Below are 14,072 nucleotides of genomic sequence, written 5' to 3'. Positions count from 1 at the left end.
CCCTGATTTCATAGATGCTATTTAATTGTGCATTATTCTCAGTTCAGAGCATTTTAAATAATGCTATGGCAGTGTCACAACTCATCAAGACAACACTTTATCAGTACAAAATGCAGGCTACAGGTTGCATTATCTGTGGTTTAACAGATGCCTTGAAGGTGAGAAACATCTTAGGATATCATCTTGGGGAGAGGGGAAAACAAAACTGGTCCTGACAACACAAACAGTGCCAGACTGCAAAACAAGCATTAGCAGCCCCAAGAGTTCATTCCCTGTCCCTAGTCTCTCCTGCAGTAGATACACAGCCCTGGATCCCTAGACACTCAAGATGCCCTGGTCCATCCTGTAGGCTCTACCCTACACAGAGCTGCCTCAGGCTGCCCCTCCCTGTAGGCATTCGTCATGTGCAGCCAAATGCAAGCTCAGTTTCTGCCTGTAGTGCAATGATAATAACACTTACCCAATTACTCTCCATAAAGTTCACCTTATCAATGCCAATATACCGTTCACTGTATTGAAAAAATATATCTTCTTTGTGAATACATATCTTCAATAAAGAGAGTAAACAGAGAGATGTTTTATATTGCTGCAATTGCTAGCTGTACCTGTGATTTAGGCAGTCATTTGCCAAGTGCTGTAAAACACACCCACTTCTGAAACTGCCCTATCTATTAACTGTCAGCTCAAAATCAAAGGCCAAAATGAGCTCCTGCTGGCAAAAATAATTAGTGCCTGAATATTGCTGCAGCATTCTGCTCTCTCTGCAGCTCCTGGAAGGATAGGTTGGAGAGGGAACAAGGGGTGCTCAGCTGCAGGATAACCCCTCAGGAAAGTATCACCAGCAAAGCTGAGAGGAGCAGTCTGTGCATGATCAGAAATCCTGCACACTTACTGCTTGGCTGATCTATGTGTCTGTTAATTTTCATGGTGATGCTGTAACTCAGACATCATTCCAGTTGAAGGAAGCTTATTTTGTACGATATGCAGTGTCCTGAAATAAAGCCTGTCACCGCTGTCTCAAGCTTACATTGCTACCAGGAGTCAGCAAATCTCAGTGAACTTGACAATGTCTTCAGAAAACAAATTTCTTGCTTCTCAGAAAAACATCACGTGCTGAGTGTGAAAGGGATGGATAATACAATCTCTTGCTTTGCCTGCTCTGCTCTTTTCAACTCACTAAGTCTTCAAAAATCTCCTTGCTGGAAAAAATGAGCTGAAATGTGGATTATCTAGTTCTGTTTACCAGCAGTATATATTGCACATATGAGTCAGTGAACCTATTTTCTAGATAGCATTTTTAAAAATCACAATCAGCTAAATGTTTCAGATTTTTGCTCTTGATTTCAGGGGATGAAAAACACAGATTTAGGCAGGGAAAAAGAATAATTTAAAAATAGCCAAATTTTATTGGCTTAAGCATTATTATTATTCAGAGAACACTGTATTCATTTAGTCCTGCACACATGGCAAGGGCAACAAATCCACTTAGACCAAGCAAGAGAAAGTATGCTTTCACCTGCCATCCTGAAAAGAAGATGAATGCTTGTCCTCTGGGTTATGTCTAGCAGACATCATCCCCTTAAAGCAAACTTGTTTATATTAGCTGCAGAAAATTATAGTTCTATCACCACCACCACATAGTGGTGAAAAAAATTACCCTCAACAGAGGGTCAAGCATGCACTAAGTTCTCAGTGAGCAGGTCAGTGTGCTTGCTTTTAGGTGTTCTAGATACTGTACATCTCCCTGTTTACTTGAGAAGGACCTCATTTTTACCATAAGACACTTCAGTATAAAGAAATGTTTTTCATGGACTGCCTCTCAGTTGTTTCTTATGTCACGAACTTCTCCTGTGGAAAATGCAGAAATCAGTGCTAACAAAAATTCTGACATCATTTCAATACATTCTAGACTTCTCTGCTTAGACATGTGTATCTTAGCAGTACCTTTCAGTCTAGCTTTGCAACAGCAGATTAAAAATATGACCTCTGAATCCCATTTGGTTGGCTAACAGACTGAGGGCTAAGAAGGAGACAAAAATGAGAGGTCTCCAGAAGTTTGACATGCTGAATTTCCATATTGGTGGTATTGAAAAAGATATAAATAGGAAGATAAAGAAAATGTAGTGAGACTCTCCTTTCACAGCTAAAATGAGCCATAAAATAATTGTTAATGAAGAAATTCACTTCCTATGAATACAGAATTAGCAACTGTAATTCTACTGTGAGAATCAATTAAGATCAGAATAATGGTAGTAATATATAAGTTTATATGACAAAAAAATTATCTTAAGCAGTTCATTAATATTAAAAAGTGTCATTAATATTACTTTATAAAATGTTCTTGACTTGTTTGTAGGTATATATTTTTATGTTTTCTGCGTAGTTATATGTCTTTAGCACTACAGAATTTGAGCACTTTACAACTTCCAAAGGAAGTCCATTGTTTTTACTTACTTTTCTTCAAGGACGGGAGAGTATAAAGATCATGAAAAACAGTCAAAATGCTTTACATTTCACCTTTGCATATTCACTGTAAACAGTGAATTTCTTTTTAAACACCATCCTAGTCTTCCTAGTGTAATAATGTCAATCAAAATCTTTGTCATTTCACAAAAAGAAATCCACAACAAACAACTGTTGAAGCCAACTAAGAGAAACAGATCTGGCTCTAGATTCTATTTCCACTCATAAACTCTGCCACTAACACAGCAAGGAGCAAGCTGAACATGACACAGAAATGATCACACTATTTGCACAAGATGATGCTCACCAGTTAACACACAGAAGAAGCTTCATGCCCTGCATTCTATGCAGCAAGGGGATGCTGCAACCTGCCATTCAAAACAGCCCTTGGAACTGCAGGCAGCTGTGGGATTTGGGGAAAACAGTGATGTTGTATAAGCCAGTTTATTAGCAAAGGCTAAGAAAGAGTCCATGCAAGTATCTTAAGAGTCAGACAAACTATGGGTTCACACCTATGTGAGGCCCAACTGCAGCCACAGCTGAATGGAGAGAACTAAAGCCTGGTGAGACATTGCTTCTGCTGCTGGAAAAACATCAATGACTACCCAAGAGACCTAAAGGAACAGGATTGTTGCCCTGTTCTTTTAAAAGTTTTAAAGTTATTTTAAAAGTTTTCTATGCCTTCTGATGTTTACATATTTCTACTGGAGTTCTCCCGCACTGTTCATGTAAATAATGATTGTTTTGCATTCCTCTTTGTGAGAGGAGAGAATGGATGGACTGTTAGTTTGATCAGTGTGGTTGGAGAGGTGACAATTTCTCCCTCCAATCCACTGTCACTTTTGGAATTCTATATATTGCGAGGTCAGAAATAAAACTTCCTCTTTTCCTTCTTTTACATCTTGAGAGAATGTGTGAGTTATTTCATGTCGTAGTGCGACACAGGACTGAATATCAACCAGAACAGGTAGATTCCACCTCAGGAAGACTAAGCCAGAAAGAAGTGGCAAAATTTCATAATGAAAAGGGTGAACATGAGCAGCAGGGAAAGAGATTTAAAAAATTTCTTTAATTTTTTTTATCGTCTCAATCATCCCTACTTCCCTCACAGTTTTGTTTATTTGAAATCCCTCTCCTTCCAGTCATTGTCCCCCACCATTCTCTTAAAACATGCTTCAATCTTTTAAAGCCCACAGAATCCAACCTGAGCTAAGATATTAAATATATGCATCTTGAAGATAAAAGAACAAGTGAGAAGCCAGAGATTGAATAATTTAAATAATGGGAAAAATTCTGGCCATGAAAGCAAAAGGTGTGTGAGCTTATCCCACTCTTAAAAATTCATGCATTTTCCCAACATCCTCTTTAATTCAGATTGCCTTTTATGTCTGCTCTGTCCATATAATAATCTAAAGGATCACTCTAAAAAAGTGTTGACATCACTCCCATGAACCCTCTCAAATCTACAGTAGCTTCTGCATTTTTTGTAGGATGCTGCTTAGAAAACAGATGTTCTGCATCAGGTTACTTGGGAGATCTAAAAGATAGGATGAATAGGGACATTCTTCACATTAATACTTGGTCAGCTGAAGCTAAGAAATGTATATGCAGAAATGCAAAAGATTTTGAAACACCAACTTTTGAATTTAAACCATTACAGGAAGGGATGTGGGACTGTAGATTCTCTCCACTGACTTGGATACATAGATACATAAATTACACTGCTCTCTCAGAACCACCCCATTAAAAAATCAGACTTAGACTCACATGTGCATCAATGTGCCTTATTCAGAGTCAGTAACTTATTTAGTAATAGCACATTCTGAGGTGTGTGAACTCTACCATAGGCAATATACAGAAAAAGGGTAATATTATTTTAAGCAGTCCATGAGCTCTTTAACAACCTCCACTCATGTTTTGTGTCCACAAGGCTCATGAGAGCCTCAAGCTGCACACAAAAGGAGCTAGCCTTCACCTGCTCTGTAGGATCAATAAATGCATTTACTGGTTGTTATTATAATTATCCATATAGGCAAAAAAACCTGTTTTGTTTGTGCAAGTATATATATAAAAAGACAATTACATCATGCTAATATAGCATAATATAGCTAGTATGATTATTAATACATGCTAAACTTATTAAATTTAATTATAAAAATACATTATTTATATAATTGTAGGATAAGCATATGTTATATTGCAACTATGCTTATAAATAGATATCACCCAGTTCCAGACATCAGTCACTGTGTGCTTTGAGCTGCTCATGTTTGCTTGGAAAGGATGTTCCTGAGGCTGCTTTAAACTACAATCTCAAGTTTTCGCCTCTTGTTTTTTGGACTCCTCACAGACCATTGAATCTCAAGCAGACCACAGGACTCCATAATCTGAGATTTACCATTTATACTTAAAAGGCACCTCAAGATAAACTGGACTTTCTGCTTAATTATAGTGCATTATGGAATAATTCTGCACACTGTGCAAGTACAGACAAGTATAGTGGAATATGTTGTCATCTTTTAAATACAAAAAAATAATATAATGGAGGATGGTCAAGTCTCTAATTCTTTTTTAGATGGGCAGAAACAAAGTAAGGCATCTTTTGATACAAAAAAGAGACAAATGCTGCAGGACACTGTAGGTATTCTGTTGCTTGCACTAGAAATGCATTGATATAACATGAGTAAATGTGAGAATTGTGGTCAGACTGCATTTAGGAAAGTAAATAGAGAAGAAAAGCAAAATTGGGGTTTTAATGGTGTTTGTGGCATATTGGAACCCCATTTTGGGAACTGTGTATTTGAACTTGAACTTGAACTTCCAAACTTTATTAGTGCACTTCTCATCTCAAAGTAAGGGATGACCTCTAACAAATAACATTCAGAAGACATTTACACACCCACTTGCAACATGCACAGATAAAACTGATATAAATATAATACAGTTTTTAAGATTCTAATACACACATATCTCAAAATTGAGTTCTGTAGAAAAGAGACATATGGGTAAGAGCGTAATTTCTTTCAAATGACATAAATTCCTATATTGGAATCAAAACATGGCATGCTGTCTGTGCAAGATACTAAATTGATTCAATTCTATGTTTTATATACACAAATATTTCATAACTTTGCTAATTTAAAAGGTTTCTACCTTTTCAAGTTTCTCATTTTTTACAGTAAATTAATTACTTACAAAAGGTTATACATTGCCAAGACTGTTCACACAGGATCTAAGACTGTGTTCTTTATTATATTAAACACCAACCATTTTCATGTGAGCATGGGTGGCCTGAAAATAGCAATAACTGGGACTAGATCTGAGTTAGAGAGCCTCTTCACAAGCTGGGATGTCTCTGTGGTGCATCCTGGCAGTAAGTCTGAGGCTGAAGTAGAGATAGAGGCCACAAATACTTTGTCCCCTCTTTTCCTATGGAGGTAGCTGGTGCAGAATAGATTCTAGCCCTGAGCTGGTACAGCTGTTTGACCAGCAGAGTAAAACATGCTGCCCCAATAACTATTGCACATCTCTTCCAAGGAAGAATTGGATAGCCTCATGGAAATATGTCACAACCTCCACAAATCCAGCAGCATTATACTGCAGGTTGTGGACTGGAAGCATCAAAATACACAAGGAATTTTAAGCATGTGAACTAATGAGAATTATGGATAGTGCTCTTCTGGGTGAAATATCAGAAAGATACTTACAGAGTATCAAAAAATTCCCAAACCTTCTCATGGACATCCCAACATTTCAGCATAGAGATACTAACATAACAGAGTTATTCAAACTCCAGCTATGTTCAGCTTTCATCTGCTTTGTTTACAATTTTCACAAAACTCTTAGTCTTACAAGCATTTTTTTTTTATTAGTAATTTGATTGATACTATATCAGTCACTACCAGATACAAAAAGTTAGTCTCTGTTCCTAGAGACTGTCAGGAGCCACCTTTTCACCGGCTTTAACATGAATGTCTCAAGTTATTCTGTGCAACAGCAAATACACAAAGCACGTTTTTTCATTAGACCCCGAACTGTTCACCAAAGATACATTTGGAATCACAGAAAAAAACTGCAGCCACTTCAGAAACAGAAGATACATTGCCATGGTAGGAATCACAATGCTCAAAGAAGAGGAAAAAAAAGCCGGTATGGTTAAATTAAAAGTTCAGTCCAAACACTGCTTAGCAGTGTGAATACAATTGTCTGTCAGAAAAGGAGCATAATTTCCAACACTGTCAGTCATTTACCACAGAAAACTACAAAGTTGCATTTTGAACTGGTCAGAGCCCAGGAGGCTTCACATGAAATGAAAAGTGAAATGCCAAGGAGGCAGCAAAGTGTTTAAAGATCTTTCTGTTTAAATAAAGAAAAAAAAAAAAAGGCAGATTGAGAGATATTTTAAAGTAAAAATAAGAAAAAATCAGAAAATAAATATAATCTTAAATAATCTCTTATGTGCAAACATTGCAAGTGGCCTTGTACACACTAATCTCATAAGTGCTGTCAAATAGTGCTCAACAGTCAAAGCACTTTCCCAAGTTTTATTGCAATTCCTTAAATTTTATAGAGGCAGTTAAAAGGGATGTGAAGCAAAGGCAGCATTCTCTTAGCTTTTTATGATAGGCCTCACAAACTGCTTTATTCTAAGAAAATAGCTATACCTATTTCCTACTGTACACAATAATGGTGCTTAGGAAATAGTTACTTGAGTAAAATCAATTCTAAACCAGTATTCTTTTTATTTTATATCTGAATTGAACTCTAAAGATACTGCCAGCATTAAATCCTCAACATTTCTTGGCCATGTTGGAAATTAGTAATGGGTAGGAAAATCATTCTGCTTTACTTCTAGAATTACTACAAATGACTTAGTAAGACTGGGAAACAAAAATACATTGTAAGGGGTAAAAAGGCAATTTAATCCAGAAATATAGTCAGAGATATAGCTTGGGGTTTAGAGGAATGATTTAAGATTTAGTCTTTCTTTATATTTAGCTAGTCATTAGAAAGAAAAATGCTTCTGGAATATCTTCACAGAACATAAAATCAAAGCACAGGTGAACAGCAAATCCAAACAAAAGAAGGAAGTGTTTGCTATTCAGATCTGCATCTCTGTGAGGAAGAGGCACTCGCTATTCCAGGATGTGTGTGTCAGATGAATGTTAATCTGCCTTGTTAAGATACCTGGCTAGGTTTTCTTACATGTGACCCAAATAATACGACTCTAATTCACAGATGCAGCACCATGCACAGGCATTCAGTCAAGGATTTCTAGAAGGTCAAAAAAAAGATGCCAACTTCTGCAGAACCTCAGCAAGAGGGGATGCCTAACTCACCCAGGTACCGTGGCAGATCCAGACCGGGGCAGAGGCAACCCTGAAGGCTGATGTTTCAATTGTACATGATAATAAAATATTTGAAAGGGCACATTTGAAAAAAAAAAAATAGCCTTTTAAAGTTTTGCCTTTATTTCTTCTACTATCATTCAACATCTACCTAATTTGCTATAAAAAATGCATCTGTCCTCATGAACCTTTTTTTTCTTTTAAGAAAATGAATTTTCTTATCTAGATAGAACTTTTCATCTCAGAAACAGACTAAATTTCTCATTTCTAGCAGTGATATTAATCTCAGGACACAGAAATGGAAAGAACAGCTGCACCATGCTGGATCTCTGCCATATCATCTATTCTGCCACTGGCCAGTACCACTCTGCCTAGAGCCGAGTGTAAGAAAATAAACACTTACCCACAATACTGCCCCAGCTTCCTGCAGCTTATTGAGACAGATGCAAGAATTTTCTTTAGGCAGCCTTGCTTAAATTTTCTTTCATGAATCTGTCAACTACTCTATAAAACCTTAACATTTTTCAGCATCTTGTGTTGATAGCTTTCTTGGCTGAATTACCCATTATATTCGGAAATGTTTCTTTTTTGCTGTGAAACTAACACCTTCTAATTTCATTTCAGATCTCTATATTTTGCACTGGAAAGGATAATGTACTCTACTCACCTTCTTTATGTCAAGCTTCAGGGACTTCTAGCTTGTTGTCCCTTATCCAGCTTTTCTCTAGACTAAACAGTGTTAGCATACTTAACTTCATATTATGGAAATTTTTCAATACCCATGATTATCTTTGTTATTCATCTCACAAACTTTTAAAGCTATTTTACATTTTATTTGAGACAAGGGAACCGGAATTGTTTAAAGCATTCAAGACCCAAGCCTAATGTGGATTTATACAGTGGTATAATAGCATTTCCTTAAAATTGTGAAGACAGCTTGCTTTCATCATATCAAAATATAGAGATAAAGCATCAGAACTTAGAATTCAGTATCTGAAAATAGATTTAGACAATATTCTTAAATATCCTTGCTGTCCTTAGGGCAATCTTATCTTCATATATATCCAAGAGAGCCTACAAATCATCCCAATCCAATAACAGAGGCTGACCTGTATTACTTCCTGTTTTTTTCATAAGGCAAGAATCCTGGTCCTTCTGCTAACATCCATATTGTAGTTGCTACTATTTTTTTCAAATTATTAAGTGATGAGATAATACAAGGATCAGCAAATTAGAAGAACCATAACATCAGGCAGAAAACAATAATAACTCAACTTGTTCTTCACCCAGCCGGTGCTGAGGTCCAGTGTGGGACTGGCATGGAACAACTGATTCTCCTGGCAAGAAAAGTCAGTCACACTGACCAAAGACTATAAGGTCCATGAGTTAATTTCCCTTGCAAAGCCCTGCACCCAACAAGTGGCAAAAGATGTGGTTTAGTTTTCATTTTAGTTCTTTCAGGTATTTGCATAACAGAAACAAATGTTATAGACTGTTCTAGCCTGGGCTCTGTAGCAGCTCCTGGTGAATGGCAGAGCAGGTAATGCTCCACACTGAGGTGCTCTGGCTGTGACATTCCTCATGACAACCTGATGGAAGCTGTTATATCTGTTCTATCAATCCTGGCAGCAGCAAACTACATCCTCCACTTTGAATGTTGTAAAAGTGTTATTAGGTTGAATGGAGTATTTAATTTCATAAACAAAAGATATGTGAGGTAATACACTGAACCGTAAAGCAGCTTCTCTTCCCTGCATCCCTCCCTCACAACAAACTGCTGAGATGTGTGCTGACAGGCCTCTTCAGACTGAAACTTTAACATCATCCTTCAGTTATCAAGCCTTCAGCAAGCCACAGAAGGAATAATCAAAGGCCTTAAGGCTTTGTGCTGGAGGGAGAAGACAAAAGAGCTACCCTAAAATACACATATAGATGGTGTTCACACATTTATAACACATCCAAACTGAGGTTGTCAAGTGGTCTGCAAGACATAGCACCAGACTGTGATGTTCCAGGTTGCAAGGTCAGGATATCCCTCAGAACTCTGGGTACTCCTCAACACTGGAAAAAATCAAAAGGAAAATTAGCCAGTATTTCTCAGCTTCTGTGACCTGTTCCAAATTGTTTAATGGAGGGACATACATCATTCCTTCTTGTAAAGGGTATCTATGGTACCAATTTCCTACCAACACTATATAAACTGAAACAAGAAGCAAATATCTGGAATTAGATATATATTACTTGGCTGAGCGGACTAAATGCAATAAAACTGAACTGAATCCCAAGAGTATTTTAGTTATTGTGTATATACCACCTTTAACCACTTCTCAGTCCTTCTTCCAATAATTTAATATAAGTTTAAAGATTTGTGGGTCATAAAATAAATTTAAAAAGTTAAAATTAAACCTAGCACTATGAGAATCTTTCCTAGAGAAAGAATAGTCAGGATATCTATCAGGATGTTCTTACTCAGATGTCTAACAAATAAGGATTTATTTTTGGATGAAGCCCTGCACTGGAACTGAGGATGCTTGCTTTTAATCAGCAGCACCGCCATCAGGTTCTTGCATGAGCTAGGGCCAGTCAGTAAACTACTCTTTCATTCAATCCTTATCAGTGAAGACAATAATATTTAATTTTTCCTACTTGTGTTTATTTAGCAAGCCATTTGAGGCAGAGACCCTTTCTACCCTTATGTACATAAAGCACCTATCACAAAAGAGCTCTGATCATTTGTGCTGCTGTAATAGGAGTAATAGTACATATTATTTCCTTCAGGTAATCTCCTGTTCTTTGAAAGCAAGCTCCTAGACCTACAGGATGGCTATGTAGTCACCAGTAGAGGCAGGGTAAAACTGTGTACAAAGAAAGAAGCCCTGAGGTAATGGTGAGTATTAAGTAACATTCACAGTGTATATGACTGAAGCACATCTTGGCAAGATATTCCAATTCATTTAAGCACCGCATTAGCCTTGATTAACAGTCAACTTTCGCTATCAAATACCACCTATTTAATTAAGTTATCCTGTAAATTACCCCTAATAAGAACTGTTGTGGCTTAGGTACAAGATGTAGCAGCTGTAGAGAAAGACTCTCTTAGACTGGTGATTGCAGTACAAAGGCTTGATGTGTGAAGATACCACAGTTACATGGTGGGTTTTATATTATTTTTATGCATTAAAAAGAGAAAGCAGGTCCTAAAATTTACCCTCTCTTTAAATTATTGTTCTTACTCTATAGTATTTCCTTTTTCCAAAATAAAGTCAAGAATTTTCTTTGGGTATTTTTTTAGATCCTAAACAAAATTTAAGAAAATGTTATTCTGAATGGTAACTACTATAAAATATATTCTTGACAGTCAACACAAAAGAGCGGTGAAAGTTGTTCGAGAAACTAATCTATCGCTGTGTTCTCTATCTAGAAAATGAGATCTATGTGTCCAAGTGTCTTAGACAAAGATTGGGAAGTAAAGGAAAAAGGATTCTTAAAACATATCAGCATGATTCTGATTCAACTGCCTTTAATTTTTTTCCCACTCTCTGTAAGGTTGATCCCCTTCAAATCTGAAAAGTCAGGTGGTCAATGGTTTAAAATTCTGTCATCTATATTTAGAGTGCTTAAAAAAATTTCCTCAAGAGACTTTCTGTTGTCAGCAGCACAAACATGTGCTCTGGAATGTTACTGCAATGTCAGTCAAAATTAAAAGAGAAAAAAGAAAGGTGAAGTAAAAAAAAAAAAATTAGAACTATGTAAAATATGGTATGATTTAATCTTATCAAAAGTTTGCAAGGCTTTAATGAGCATTTTTATTTTGATTCATAAAAAAAGGTATTTTGGTTAACATAAAAGACTGAAATTAAAATACACCTGACAGGATGTCAGGGATTTTATGTTTGCTTAGTATAGGATATCAATTAACCTTTTGTATTTATATTGTAATGATCTGTAGTTCTGCTGATTCATTTCCGAATCATAGAAAATTGCACTTGCAGAAAATCTTTTTCCTTGGGAATTATCACTAGCTGATACCAAAACCTGCGTCCCGAGAGTTTTGTTCCATTGCTTCAGTGGATTTTCAACTTCTGTTTGTGATTGACTCTTTTGTCAGAATTTATGTAACCTCCAAATTGGATCTAAAAAGTGTGCTGTCGCACCATATTTTCTGAAACTATTCCTAAAATAACTCTTCACTAGGATATTCTATGTGATGAGCATTTATGATACTATTTTAGATTGTAAGTTGTGAAATGGATTTTAGCATTCAAGCATTGCTTATATATCCTATAAAGGGCAATGTTTGGAATATGAACAAAATTATGGTCTGTCACTACAAAATGACATTGTGTTATCAAGTAATATCTAGCAAGATGAAACAGTTGGATGGAGATCTAAACACTTTTGATACTCATCCAAAGTGAAGAAAATCATATCTGTTCTGACTGGTTGAAAATTGTTTTGAGCAATTTATCAGACTATCGATGTCAAAGTTAGTGTTGTGAAGTACAGATTGAGACAGTAATTTTGGTCTCAAAGACAAAAAAGTTTAATTCCAGCAATAAGAAAATATAATATTAACACACATTGTTGTAATTTAGACAGCTGTCAAATCAGTTGTGCCATGAAATGAGCTTTGAGAGTCATTACCAAGCAAAGATACTTTGTTAATTACATCAATGGTAGATGATGCACTGAGTATGCCTACCAATGAAATCATTCTTAATGGAAAGCTGGAACATGTAAGCTAATGCTGTTTGTTTCATCTGAATGGCCCTCTCACTGGAAATAGCTGACATATAAAATCACAATTTGCCATCAGAAAAGTTGTTTCAGCTGTTACTTATCCAGCTCATCACAGGCAATTTTTAGGACATAGAACTGTGGTATTTTATAAATGTGTGTTTATTTAAGAAAGTAGAGCAATAATCTATGGGTAAACCAGATTTTGGTACAAGTGGTGACCTGATATCCAACAGAACAAAAGAATTGCCTGACCCCAAAGGATAAATTATAGTAACCCTAAAAGACACCCATTTTTACACTTATCCTTAGATCTGTCATAGTTATATACAAACTGAAATAGGTTTAAATCAGAAGCTTTAGTGCTACATGCTTAGTAGAAAAAATGAACCATACCTCATGTGATGATCACAATCATTGAATATTTCACGTCTTTGACATGGCTATGCAAGCTCCTTTGGCATTTACCAAGCTTTTCCTTGGTGCTATTGAATTAAATCCTCTGCTTTGCTCTGCAGTTGTGCTTACCACCCCTTGCGAGCTCCTCAATCACAGTCCCATTCTACAACTAGCTTAAATTTTATCATTTTCAGCCAGTTTAAGGCTGCTTTCTGCCTGTATCATGGTTTTCACTATACCATCGTAAAAAATTTCTTTCATTTTAATGTACTTCTGTGCATTCAGAAAAAAAACCCTGTACTTCAGGATATTTTTTCATGTTTGTCCTTCTCTGTGAACCCACAGTCTCTGGGCCATTTGTCCTAATGGCTCTCTACAATTCCTCATGCCCAGAATGTTAAATCCCTTCTATCATGCCAAAGGGCACCATTTGTTCTTCCTAATCCCATTGCAAATATCCCTTCTATTGCCACCATCTACTCATCTCATCTGCTGTTTTCTCTCTGCACCACTTAAAATAACAGTCGCATATAGAAGACAAGAAAACTAAATAATGCCTCAAAATTAACAGGATGTGTCCATTCACCTGCATGAATTATTACTTTTTGTATTCCACCCCACAAAGCTCGGTTTTATAACACCTTTCTGGTCTGCCACACAAAAAGGCAAAGTTCAACCAAAATTCCTCTGTCACCACTAGTAGCTCACTTTTCACATAGTAATTCACACTGCAAACCCATTGAAGCAAGGATTGTTCTATTTAAACATCTTTTAAAGGTCTTTGGGGCTTAATTCCTCTCTGCCATGCCCTGATTCTCTACCCTAACATCACACAGCCCTTCTCTGAGAAGCCACAGCACTGTTTCTACTACTGTCTCCCTCTTCCTTTTCAGAAGCAATAAAAACATAATATTTGTTTATTCCATGAGCAAAGGTGAAGGAGGATGTCTGTCTAGAAACAGGGTCAGGAGAAAATACTTTAAAACTGAAAGATGAAAAGGGTAGACATCTCATTTAAAAGTGAGGGCTCATTTCAAAGCAATACAGGTCTCAGTTATAACCCTGTAAGAGTTTTTAATTGACAGGGACCTAAGGAACTGAGGGAGAAATCCTTCCCTTCAGAGA

Source organism: Lonchura striata, chromosome 1 (assembly GCF_046129695.1).
Source record: "Lonchura striata isolate bLonStr1 chromosome 1, bLonStr1.mat, whole genome shotgun sequence".
Taxonomy (NCBI): domain Eukaryota; kingdom Metazoa; phylum Chordata; class Aves; order Passeriformes; family Estrildidae; genus Lonchura; species Lonchura striata.
This window is presented reverse-complemented; position numbering follows the sequence as displayed.